The sequence below is a fragment of the Arachis ipaensis genome, chromosome B4 (genome assembly GCF_059453495.1).
Source record: "Arachis ipaensis isolate K30076 ecotype BB chromosome B4, ASM5945349v1, whole genome shotgun sequence".
Classification (NCBI taxonomy): Eukaryota; Viridiplantae; Streptophyta; class Magnoliopsida; order Fabales; family Fabaceae; genus Arachis; species Arachis ipaensis.
Window position 1 is genome coordinate 86,519,592 of NC_142439.1, and position 12,756 is coordinate 86,532,347.

Genomic DNA, 12,756 nt, shown 5'->3' on the forward strand with positions numbered 1-12,756 from the left:
TGCCCCAAGATCGCACAACGCTGTCTTGGTGCAGTTACCTCCTAATATGCATGGTATCAGAAAACTCCCAGGGTCTTTAAGCTTTTCAGGAAAGCTTTCTAGAATGACTGCACTGCATTCTTCAGTGAGGAGAACTCTTTCTGTTTCTCTCCAATCCTTTTTATGACTCAAGATCTCTTTCATGAACTTGGAATAAGAGGGTATTTGCTCAAGTGCCTCTGCAAATGGAATCTTTATTTCAAGAGTCCTGAGATAATCTGCAAAGCGAGCAAATTGCTTATCCTGCTCCTCTTTCCCGAGTTTTTGAGGATAAGGTATCTTGGCTTTATATTCCTCAACCTTAGTTGCTGTAAGTTTATTGCCTACAGAAGTGGTTGAAGAAGCCTTTTTAGAGGGGTTGTCATCAGCACTTGTGCGTGTCTGATCCCTCACTGGCAGTTGAGTGCCAGAGTTAGAAGCTGGAGTGACGTTAGACGCCAAATCCTTGTCTGTTCCTGGCGTCTGAACGCCAGAACTGTGCCCATTTTGGGCGTTCAACGCCAGATCCTGCCCATTTTGGGCGTTCAACGCCAGATCCTTGCTTGTTTCTGGCGTTGAACGCCAGTTTTGGGCATGGCCTGGGCGTTCAGCGCCAGCCTTCCACCAGATTACTGGCGTTTTAACGCCAGAATTACTTTTCCCTGGGCTCTTACTGTCCTCAGGTGAATTTTGGGTGGTTTGCTCATTCCTTGGCTCTTTGCTGCCATGAGGTGGGGTATTTAATGTTTTTCCACTTCTCAATTGAACTGCTTGGCATTCTTCTGTTATTTGTCTTGACAGCTGCTGCTTTGTTTGCTCCAATTGTTCTTCCATATTTATATTAGCCATCCTTGTCTCTTGTAGTTTATCCTTGAATTCGGCTAACTGCTTTGTTAGAAAGTTCAATTGCTGATTGAATTCAGCAGCTTGTTTTACAGGGCTGAGTTCAGCAGTCACTGTTTTAACCTCTTCTTTCATGGAAGGGTCACTGCTTAAGTACAGATGCTGATTCCTGGCAACTGTATCAATGAGCTCTTGAGCTTCTTCAATTGTCTTTCTCATGTGGATAGATCCACCAGCTGAGTAATCCAGAGACATCTGAGCTCCTTCTGCAAGCCCATAATAGAAGATGTCTAACTGAACCCACTCTGAAAACATTTCAGAGGGACATTTTCGTAGCATCTCTCTGTATCTCTCGCAGGCATTATAAAGAGAATCATTATCTCCTTGTTTGAAGCCTTGGATGTCCAGCCTTAGCTGTGTCATCCGTTTTGGGGGAAAGTATTGATTCAGGAATTTTTCTGTCAGCTGTTTCCATGCCCTTATGCTAGCCTTAGGTTGGTTATTTAACCACCTCTTAGCTTGATCTTTTACAGCAAACGGAAACAGTAATAGTCTGTAGACGTCCTGATCTATTTCTTTATCATGTACTGTGTCAGCAATTTGTAAAAATTGTGCCAGAAACTCTGTAGGTTCTTCCTGTGGAAGACCGGAATATTGGCAGCTTTGCTGCACCATGATAATGAGCTGAGGATTCAACTCAAAGCTACTGACTCCAATGGAGGGTATGCAGATACTACTCCCATATGAAGCAGTAGAGGGGTTAGCATATGACCCCAGAGTCCTCCTGGACTATTCATTTCCACTTAGATCCATGATGGAGAAAGGGAGATGATGTCAAATAAAAAAAAATTATTTTTATTTATTTATTTATTTATTTATTTATTTATTTCGAAAATAAAATAAATTCAAATAAAATAAATAAAAATGGGTGAAGATTTTCGAAAAAAAAATGAGGAGAGAGAAAGTGGTAAGGAAGTTTTGAAAAAGATACGATTTGGAAAAAATTTTAAATTTTAAAAAATTTTTTTTTTGTTACAAATCTGAATTTTTAAAATTAATTTTCGAAAATTGTTTTAAAATTAGAGAGAAAAGATATTTTTTTGAATTTAGTGAGGAAAGAGAAAAATAATAAAATAGCACAAGATTTAAAATTTTTAGATCTAATGCTCCTTGTTTTCGAAAATTTTGGAGGGAAAACACCAAGGAACACCAAACTTAAAATTTTAAGATCAAGATACAAGGAAAACTCAAGAACACTTTGAAGACTCACAAGAACACAAGAACATGAAGAAAGAACACCAAACTTAAAATTTTTAGAAAACCAAGCTAAAATTTTTGAAAAACAAAGAAAAATCAACAAGAAAACACCAAACTTAAAGTTAGGCACAGAATTTAATAGAGAAATTATTATTTTTGAAAAATATTTTAAAAAAAAAGGTATACCAAACTGCCACGGACATAGACCAACGCTCTAACCAATTGGACAGTAAATGTAACACTTGTTTTGAAGAAGGATATTTTTAACCAAGAACAATAATAAGAGACTCTAAACCACAAAGAAAAGTTTTCCTAATCTAAGAAACAAAATAAACCGTCAGTTGTTCAAACACGAACAATCCCCGGCAATGGCGCCAAAAACTTGGTGCACGAATTGTGAATCACACTTTTCACACTCGTACCACTAACCAGCAAGTGCACTGGGTCGTCCAAGTAATACCTTACGTGAGTAAGGGTCGAATCCCACGGAGATTGTTGGTTTGAAGCAATCTATGGTTATCTTGCAATTCTTAGTCAGGAAGTCAATTATATTTATCAGTTGAATTGCGAATAAACAAGAGAGCATGGATCAAAGGTTACTTGTTATGCAGTAATGGAGAATATGTTGGAGTTTTGGAGATGCTTTGTCTTCAGAATCTCTGCTTTCCTCTGTCTTCTGATTCACGCATGCACGTCCTCCTATGGCAAGCTGTGTGTAGGTGGATCACCGTTGTCAATGGCTACCATCCATCCTTCCAATGAAAAGGGTCCAGGTGCGCTGTCACCGCACAGCTAATCATCTGCAGGTTCTCAGTCGTACCGGAATAGGATTTACTATCCTTTTGCGTCTGTCACTACGCCCAGCACTCGCGAGTTTGAAGTTCGTCACAGCCATCCAATCCCAGAATCCTACTCGGAATACCACAGACAAGGTTTAGACTTTCCGGATTCTCATGAATGCCGCCATCAATCTAGCTTATACCACGGAGATTCTGATTAAGGAATCTAAGAGATATTCATTCAATCTGATGTAGAACGGAGGTGATTATCAGACACACGTTCATGTATTGAGGAAGGTGATGAGTGTCACTGATCATCACCTTCTCCATAGTTAGGCGCGAATGGATATCTTAGATATGAACATGCATGTTTGAATGGAAAATAGAAGTACTTGCATTAATTCATCAAGACACAGCAGAGCTCTTCACCCCCAACAATGGAGTTTAGAGACTCATGCTGTCAAAAGGTACAAAGTTCAGATCTAAAATGTCATGAGATCCAAAATAAATCTCTAAAAGTTGTTTAAATACTAAACTGGTAACCTAGGTTTACAGAAAATGAGTAAACTATGACAGATAGTGCAGAAATCCACTTTTGGGGCCCACTTGGTGTGTGATGGGGCTGAGACTAAAACTTCTCACGTGCCTGGGCTGTTTTGGGAGTTCAATGCCAGGTTGTAACCTATTTCTGGCGTTGAACTTCACTTTGTAACTTGTTTCTGGCGCTGAACGCCAGACAGCAGCATGGAACTGGCGTTGGACGCCAGTTTACGTCATCTATCCTTGAGCAAAGTATGGACTATTATATATTGCTGGAAAGCCCTGGATGTCTACTTTCCAACGCAATTGGAAGCGCGCCATTTGGACTTCTGTAGCTCCAGAAATTCCATTTTGAGTGCAGAGAGGTCAGAATCCAACAGCATCAGCAGTCCTTTTTCAGCCTGAATCAGATTTTTGCTCAGCTCCCACAATTTCAGCCAGAGAATACCTGAAATTATAGGAAAATACACAAACTCATAGTAAAGTAAAGAAACATGAATTTTTCCTAGAAACTAATGAGAATAAACTAAAAACTAACTAAAATATACTAAAATCTATATGAAATTAACCCCAAAAAGCGTATAAAATATCCGCTCATCAGTGGTTAAGTCTGGTCCAAGTAGTGCCGAAGAAATCCGGAGTAACCATGGTGAAAACAGAAAGTGGAGAGCTCGTTGCAACCTGATGCACGGAAAACTTGTCTCATAACAAATTTCCTTCGGCAAGTGTACCAAATTTGTTGTCAAGTAAAAACTCACAATAGAATGAGGTCGAATCCCACAAGGATTGATTGATCAAGCAACTTTAATTAGAGGAATGTTCTAGTTGAGCGAATCAGAATTTGAAGTGAGAATTGCAGAAAATAAAATGGCGAGAAAGTAAATGGCAGAAAAAGTAAATGCTAGAATTAAAGAACTGAAAGTAAATGACTGAAAGTAAATTGCAGAATTGTAAATGGGAATGGGGGAATTTCTCATAAGAGTAAATAACAGAAATTAAAGAGAATGGGTAAGATCAGAAATGGGGAGTTCATTGGGCTTAGGAGATGTTGCATTCTCCGGATCAATTTCATTTTCATCTCTTCCTCAATCAATGCACTCATTGATCTCCTTGGCAATCTTAAGTGATTGAATTACAATTTCTTGTAATTCAATCTCTCAAATCTTGATCAATAGCCAATTCCTTGGTCAATTGCTCATGAGAAGAGATGAAGTATGGTCACTGATTATACCACATGTATTTCCCAAATCAAGTGTTGAGAGGATTATAGTCACATATCCATCCAAACCCAATTTGGTCCAGCATGAGAAAGCATTTCTAGCTTGATCTCTTCTTTCCTCTTTCATGGTTCAGAAGAGATCCAAGTATGAATAGCTTCTTTTCCAAGATAACTACCCAATTGGATGAAGATCGAAAGCTTTCAAGTAAAATCAAGAGAAAAGATAGAAGAAGAATAATAAAAACTAGTATTGATCCATCAAATTACAACAGAGCTCCCTAACCCAATGAAAGGGGTTTAGTTGTTCATAGCTCTAGAATATGAAACCAAAGATGGATAATACATGATGATACTAGAAGTGCAGAGAAAGTAATTACAGAGAGTAGTTCTATGCCCAGAGGCTCCCTATAATTTCCAACTCTCCAAATAATTCAAAGCTACTCTTATATATACTACTCTTCTACTCTTCTAGTTGGTTCTTCAAGTCTTGGGTCTGGGCCTTTGGATCTTGAGTTTGAAGCAGTTATCTTCTTCATTGGGCTTAGCTTTACTTGCAGAGAGAAAGTGTGAAGTGGGCAGAGGCTTTGGCTCAGGACGTTAGTGGTGTTAACGTTTAGTGAAAATATGGGTTCGAGAACGTTAGTGACGTTCAACTTTTTCACTAACGTTCCTTACCCAAGTAAGAGCCACGTTAACTTCAACGTTAGTGGCACAAACGTTGCCACTAAGGTTACCTCTTTGTCCTTCGCGCACGTTATTGGGACTCAACTTTCCCAATAACGTTGAGAAGCCTCCCCCTTCCCTACGTTAGAGTCCACGTTAACTTAGTTAACGTGGCTCTTTTAACGTAGGCTTGCCAACCTTCGAGAACGTTAGTGACACTTAACATTGTCACTAACGTTCCAATGTGCCCCTTAGCTCCCACGTTAGAGTCCACGTTAACTAGGTTAACGTGGCTTCTAACGTGGCCATGCTAGCCATCTCCAACGTTAGTGACAAAGTTGAGTGTCACTAACGTTGGCTCAACATTCCTTTATCCACGTTAGCTTCCACGTTAACTAAGTTAACGTGGCTCATGGTGGCATGTGTGGGCTCCTTCCAACGTTAGTGACAATGTTGGGTGTCACTAACATTGGCGTCACCTCCCTTCTTCACGTTAGTTTCCACGTTAACTAGGTTAACGTGGGAGTTAACGTGGCCTAGTGTGACTTTGCCAACGTTAGTGATAATGTTGAATGTCACTAACGTTGGCTTCCCCCATTTCTTCTTAACATTAGAGGCCACGTTAACTAAGTTAACGTGGTGACTAACGTGGCCACTTATGAGCTTGGTCCAACGTTAGTGATAATGTTAAGTGTCACTAACGTTGTCTCTATTTCCTTTCTTCCACGTTAGAGTTCACGTTAACTTAGTTAACGTGACTCTTAACGTGGGCAATGATGGCTTCGAGAGCGTTATTGGCAATCACTTTTCTCATTAACTTTGCAAGTTACTCCCATTCCACGTTAGTGTTAACGTTAGTGTAACTAACGTAGCCACTAATGTGGTTCTTCTTTGCTTCCTTTGTCCTGAAATCAAGCAATAAAGTGCATCAAAGTTCTAATCCAAGTCATGGGAAATGCAACATCCAATTTGTCCTTAAATTCATGAAAAATCCTCATGAAATCATGTAGAGTGCACAATGTATGCTTGAATCAAGATGTAAGTGAATATCTACCCAAAACTAGCTTATTTCCTAAGGAAATGCATGAAACTACCCTAAAAACAGTAAAGAAAAGGTTAGTGAAACTGGCCAAAATGCCCTGGCATCACAACACCAAACTTAAAGCTTGCTTGTCCCTAAGCAAGTACTGGAACAAGAGAATGATGAATGGAATGCCAAGAGAAATGAGTCATTCTTGTGGAAGTCATGTCCCTGGTTTTATGGTGGTTTCATGCATAGCAACTTAGGTTCATTCCTGGCTTTCAGACCTTTATCATGTCCTAGAATACTCACTACGATTGCATCCCATGAAACTTTTATTTATTGATCCTTTTGTTGTTATTTCAGGGCTTATTTGTGTTCTTAGGCTAAGTGTTCTGTAAGGGGGCAACTCTTTAAATAAGCTTTCAGCCAACACTCCCGAACCAGTTGGTTCAAGGTGCTAGGTGTTGAAGCACCCCTAAGGACTTACTTGCTCAAGTCTCTCCCCCATACATACACACCACAGGCATATAGTTTATTTATTTTCTTTTCTTGAGACCTTGGTGTCCAGCACCTCTTTGGGTTACTAAATGCTCTGTAGTGAGGGTTACTCTTGATAGTGGACTTTCAGCTGATAATCCCGAGTTAGTTAACCCAAGTTACCAAGTGATAAGGCACCCCTAAGAGCTTATTCATCCAAGTAGATTCCTTACACAGGAACACCACAGACACATGCCTCAAGATTAAAACCGTAGGTGCCTAGCCTTATTGCTTCCTCTTTTTTCTTTTATTTTTCAACCTTTATTGTTCTTTCCCTTTTTCTTATTAGGATCTTCTTATTTAGCTAGTCTCATGAGGTGTGTCTCAAGCATAGTATTCATGACAGATAGTTGTCCTCCCACCTTATGGTTGAACCAACTTAGCTAACTTAACCATAAACTCATGAACTTACTCCATAGTATGAACTTTTCTCTGGTCTTTTGTAAAGCACTCATTCTCTTTTCATTTGATTCAAAGGGACAGGCATACAAGTAAGTAAGGAGATGATGTATTAACATAAAGACTAACAATCATAGACCTATTCAGAAAGAAAACTTTAAAGACAGAATTTAAAAAGTTCAACTAACATGGAAGCATGTTCTATTTCATACAAGATCTTCTTTATTTAAAGCATAGAAAAAGATGGACCAAAGAAGGAACTCCACCACCTTTTACTCTTGTGGATGTCCATGCTCTCCTTCTTGCTTGTCCTCCTGGTGTTTTTCTTGATTGCTTGTGCTCCCACTTCCCTTGCCTTTTCCAAGCAGCTTCTTCCAGAAACCACCATCTTCCATCTTCTTCTTGAGTGTTTCCTTCTGCTGTTTCACCTTCCTCTCTTCTTGTTCTACAAAATCTTTTTGGACCTCATCATATGTAGGGATGGCATAGTGTAGATGATGCATATTACTGGACATGTAGTTCAACTTGGCTTGAGTGTTGACGTTGAACTCCTCCCTATGTAGTTGCCGTCCTTCATTAAGTACAGTGAACTCATTGAATGCTTTCATCTGGGCTATTTATCACTGACTGAGTTCCTGCAAATGCTTATCTTAACGTTCTTGCCTCTCAGTAACTTGGTGGATGGTTTGAGTGAGCTGGGAGTATTGTTCCTGTTGCTGCTCCATTTGTTGTTTCTGCCACTCTTCTTGTTGGCTCATCTGGTTTAGTATTTGCTCTTGTCCTTCCATATGTCTCATCCCCAAATCTTCAATAGCTCTTAGAAGGTGATTCATATTCAAGTCAGCTGGGTAAGGATGCTCTCCTTGTTGATATTCTTCCTGATGAGACTCCTCTTGGTGAGCTCCTTCTTTTGCTTTTAGTTTCCCTATTTGTGGCCTTCTTTGTTGCTGAGCAGGTGTAGTATAGGCCATACGCTGGGTTGTCATTAGCCTCCCAGGGTTCACGCAGTTTGGATTGCTATCCTCAAAGACCACCTTGGCCTTTGTGCACAATCGGAGAATGGTGCTGGGGTACCAAAGCCTGGCACTTGATTCAAGCTTCTCAGCTGAATCTTGAATTCCCTCAGCTATAAGTTCATGCACATTGATTTCTCCACCTTGTACTAGGCAATGTACCATAGTTTCTCGATTAATATTTACCTCTGAATTATTTGCAGCCGGGAGAATAGACCTCCTCACGAGTTCAAACCACCCCTTGGCTTCTGAGCTAAGGTCTCCCCTTTTGATGAACCGGGGTCTCCCATCTCCATACCTCTCCCAGTCAGGTGCTATAACACAGATGTCAGTCACGATCTCAGTGAGCTCATCATTGTCTTGGCTTTTACTTATCCTTGCATGATAGCTGGGCTCATCAAAATGTGGTGATTTCAGGTGAAGAGTTCTTATTATAGCATTTGGGCTGAAGTCCACCTCCTTTCCTCTTACATAGCTTTTGAAGGTTGAGGCCCTGGTTTTGTCTTCTCTGACCACATTTGTGTAGAACTCTTTGATGAGGTTTGCATTGATCTTACCCTTTGGATTGGTGAGCATTTTCCACCCTCTTTCTTCAACCTTTTCCCGAATCTGTGGGCATTTGTCTTCATTGATTTGGAAGGTTAACTCGGGCAGTATCTTTTTGAGCTTTATCCGCTCGAATTCTCGTTCATGGAAGGTAGTCTTGAATCTCTTCTCGTCGAAAGGGATGTTCTCCATTGGTTCCTTCCTCTTCTGCCTCTTGGAGCTTGATGATGCCATGAACGAATTTAAAGCGACAAGGGTGTAGTGAAGGGAAGAAATGTGGGATTTAGAGAGTGGGAAGTTGAAGAACTAGTTGCTGGAAAGTGAAGTGCAAGGGGTATGAATTTCGAATGTGGAGATGGTGCGGATTGGATCCACTTATATAGAGAAGTGATGAAGAGATGAAAGGTGTGGATTGATGGGGTTGGTGTATGATGAACGGATGGGGTTTTGTATGGAGTAAGCACGAGGATTACCAACTTTATGATGGAGTTGGTTCAGTTTCCAAGTTTGTTCTTCCTCCAATGTTGCATGGCAACCATTCCTAATGCATTCCCCCTTGAGGCACGTGTGTAGTATCCTCTTCATGAAGTGGCCGAACCTTTCTCATTAAATTGTCCAATCAATCTCCTTCAATGCTCCTTTCCTTTCCCTATAAAGATCAAATAAGAAAAGTAAGAAATATAAAAAAATCAATTTAAATTTTGCGGCTAGAATAATAAAGAGAAGAAAAGATTTTGTTTATTCATGAACTCCAACTAACTAACTAACTGTGTATCCTTATATGCACATTGGTGGCACCATGAGGTGACACCAAACTTAGTTTGGAGCACTGTGATGAAAAGTTCTGTTCAAAGCTCCAAGACTAGCATGCTCTCAGTTGCATTCATGCTTTCTTGGCATGCTTTGAACACCAAACTTGTTCTTCACTATACACTGCAATATAAGGACTTCACCAAGTTTTTGTCAAGTTTGGGTTGGAATTCATGAATATTGACTTATTCACTAGTAAAAGCTAATAAAACATGGGTTGCCTCCCATGAAGCGCTTCTTTAGCATCACTAGCTTGACGTTTCCCCTTCATCAGGGAGGTTGATAATACTTCAAGTCCTCCCCTCTTGCCTTGGACTTATATTCATTGGTTGTGTCAATGATCTCTACATGTTTCAAGGAGAGAACTCTGTTGATAGTGAAAACCTTAGGTAACTGAGATGGTACAGTTGGGAGATTAGGGGGGATATCTGGGAAGTAAGCTGAGATCACTTTATCTCCAGGAGAGAAGTCTTCCATAGGGATCTTCTTGTTCCTCCACCCCCTTGGTACCTTCTTCTTTGTCCCTTTTGATGCTGCCTTGCTCTTGGCAACTCCTTCTTCTAAGGGAATTTTGTTGTTGTGTTCACATGTCTCTGGTGGTTTAGGTTCCTCCAGCTTCTCCTTGAGCTGTGACAATTGCTGTTTGCCTTGTTCATCATTCAGTGGGGTTCTCAGATGTGTTGGTTGTGCTTTAGTGCTTGTTTCCTCTGTCAACATCTCATTATGATCATTGCTTGGTTCTTTGTTTTCTTGGTCTGCTTCTTGTGAGAGTTTGAAGACATTAAAGCTGAGTCGTTCATCGTGGATCCTCAATATTAGCTCCCCTCACTCCACATCTATGAGTGCTCTAGCTGTAGCTAGGAATGGTCTTCCCAATATGATTGGGTGAGTGTGACTCTCTTTCATGTCCAAGATGACAAAGTCTATGGGAAGAAAATATTTCCCCACCTTTAACAACACGTTTTCCACCACCCCTCTTGCTTGTTTTTGAGTTTTGTCAGCCAGCCTGATGACTACATCTGTGGGCAATATCTCATTGATCTGCAGCCTCTTCTCCAGGGATAAGGGCATTAAGTTGATGCTTGCTCCCAAATCGCAGAGTGCTCTATCAAACATTGTTTCCCCTATGGCACAGGGGACATGAAAACTCCCTGGATCTTTTCTTTTCGTAGGCAACTGCGGTTGAATGAGGGCACTGCACTCCTTGTTCATCACTATAGTTTGGCCTCCCTTGAGTGAGCTTTTCTTGGGAAGCAGCTCCTTCATATACTTGATGTATGCAGGCATTTGTTGGATAGTCTTGATGAACGGTATGTTCACATGCAAAGATGCAAACAAGTCAAAAAATCTTGAGTATATTCTCTTCTCCATAGCACCATTGAGCAGTTGGAGAAAAGGTGCATAGAGTCTCAGCAGCTCCTGTTTTGAGATTTCTGGTTCTTGGTATTCTTTTTCCCCCTCCTCTACTGAGGTATCTTCAGGTTGTTCTGACAGCTTGCTGGGCTAGTCCTCACTCTCCTTATCACTTATAGTGACCATCTTGCAATCTTCTCATCTTACTTTCTTTGTTTCACCTCTCGGATTCTTCTCTGTGTCACTTGGGAATCCATTTGTGGGTTTGGGAATTTGTTCAGAGAGATACCCCACTTGAGATTCCAACCTCTTGATTGTGTCTCCCTGGTTCTTGAAACTGGCTCGCACTTCCTCCTTGAACACCTTGTTGTCTTGAATTTCCTTGCTTATGCCTTCAAGTAGATTCTCAATCCTTGAGATTCTTTCATCAAATGATGATAGGTCAGGCTGAGGAGGGTTATTCTGGCCTTGATATGAATGTGGAGAGGTGTTGTTATGGGGATGTTGATATGGCCTAGATGTGAAGTGTTGGTGGGCTGCATTGTTTCGATTTGGGCGTCTTTGATCAAGGCTTTGGTCTTGTTGATTTCTCCACCCAAAGTTTGGGTGATTCCTCCATCCAGGGTTGTAGGTCCTGGAGTATGGATCATGGTTTTATCTAGGTAAATTCCTAATGTAGTTGGCTTGCTCCTCACTACCCTCTACTTCTTCATTCACTCCTTCTTGGGTTGTTGATGAAGTGGAGATTGCTGCTACTTGGTTCCTCTCCATCTTCTTGGTGAGGTCAGCTAGCTACTGGGTAATGAGCTTGTTTTGGGCCAGCAGAGCATCTACATTGTTTAGCTCCATTACTCCTCTTGTGTTCTCTCATTCGGAGGCATAGAAGTAGTCGTTCTCTGCTACTGTCTCAATGACATCTATGGCCTCCTCAATGGTCTTCTTCTTGTTCAAAGATCCACCGGATGAATGGTCTACTGCCTTCGTTGACTCATAGGAAAGCCCTTCATAGAAAATGTGCAGCTGCACCCATTCATTGAACATATCTGGTGGGCACCTCCTTGTTAGGTCTTTAAACCTCTCCCATGCTTCATATAAAGTCTCACCATCTTGTTGCCTGAAAGTTTGGACCTCAGCTCTCAGCCTATTGATTCGTTGAGGAGGGTAAAATCTTGCTAAGAATTTGTTCCCCACATCTTCCCAAGTTATCAAGCTCTCCCTTGGGAAAGACTCCAGCCACTTGGCTGCTTTATCCTTGAGTGAGAATGGAAATAAGAGCAGTCTATAGGCGTCAGGATGAACACCATTAGACTTCACTGTGTCACATATTCTCAGGAAGGTGGTTAGATGTTGATTGGGGTCTTCTTGGACACTTCCTCTGAATGAACAGTTGTTCTGAACAAGGGTGATGAGCTGTGGTTTTAGTTCAAAATTGTTGGCATGGATGGTTGGCTTTTGAATGCTACTTCCACAGTTTCCTGGGTTTGGATTGATGTAAGAGCCTAAAACTCTTCTATCCTCCCCATCATGATTTGCTCGACCTCTTCCGCCATGGTTGTGAGTCTATTCTTCGTGATGGTTTTCCATGTTTTCTTCCATGTTTGGTTCAAAGTATTCCTCAAAGTGTTCCTCCTCTTCTTCAGCACCAACTACACATTTTTCTCTTACCTCCCTTCTTAGTCTAAGGAAGGTTCTCTCAGGTTCAGAATCAAAGGAAGTTGAAGCCCCGCTTCTTCTCCCTGTCATACAACCAACAAG

General features: G+C 40.9%; 1 non-coding gene across 1 annotated transcript; it reads left to right on the top strand.

Annotated features, from left to right (window-relative positions):
• The first annotated feature begins 12,037 nt into the window (after positions 1-12,037).
• LOC148568241 (small nucleolar RNA R71) lies at positions 12,038-12,144 on the top strand. Its single transcript, XR_015882001.1, has one exon. It is a non-coding gene; the product is annotated as a small nucleolar RNA R71 (small nucleolar RNA).
• The last annotated feature ends 612 nt before the right edge of the window (positions 12,145-12,756 follow it).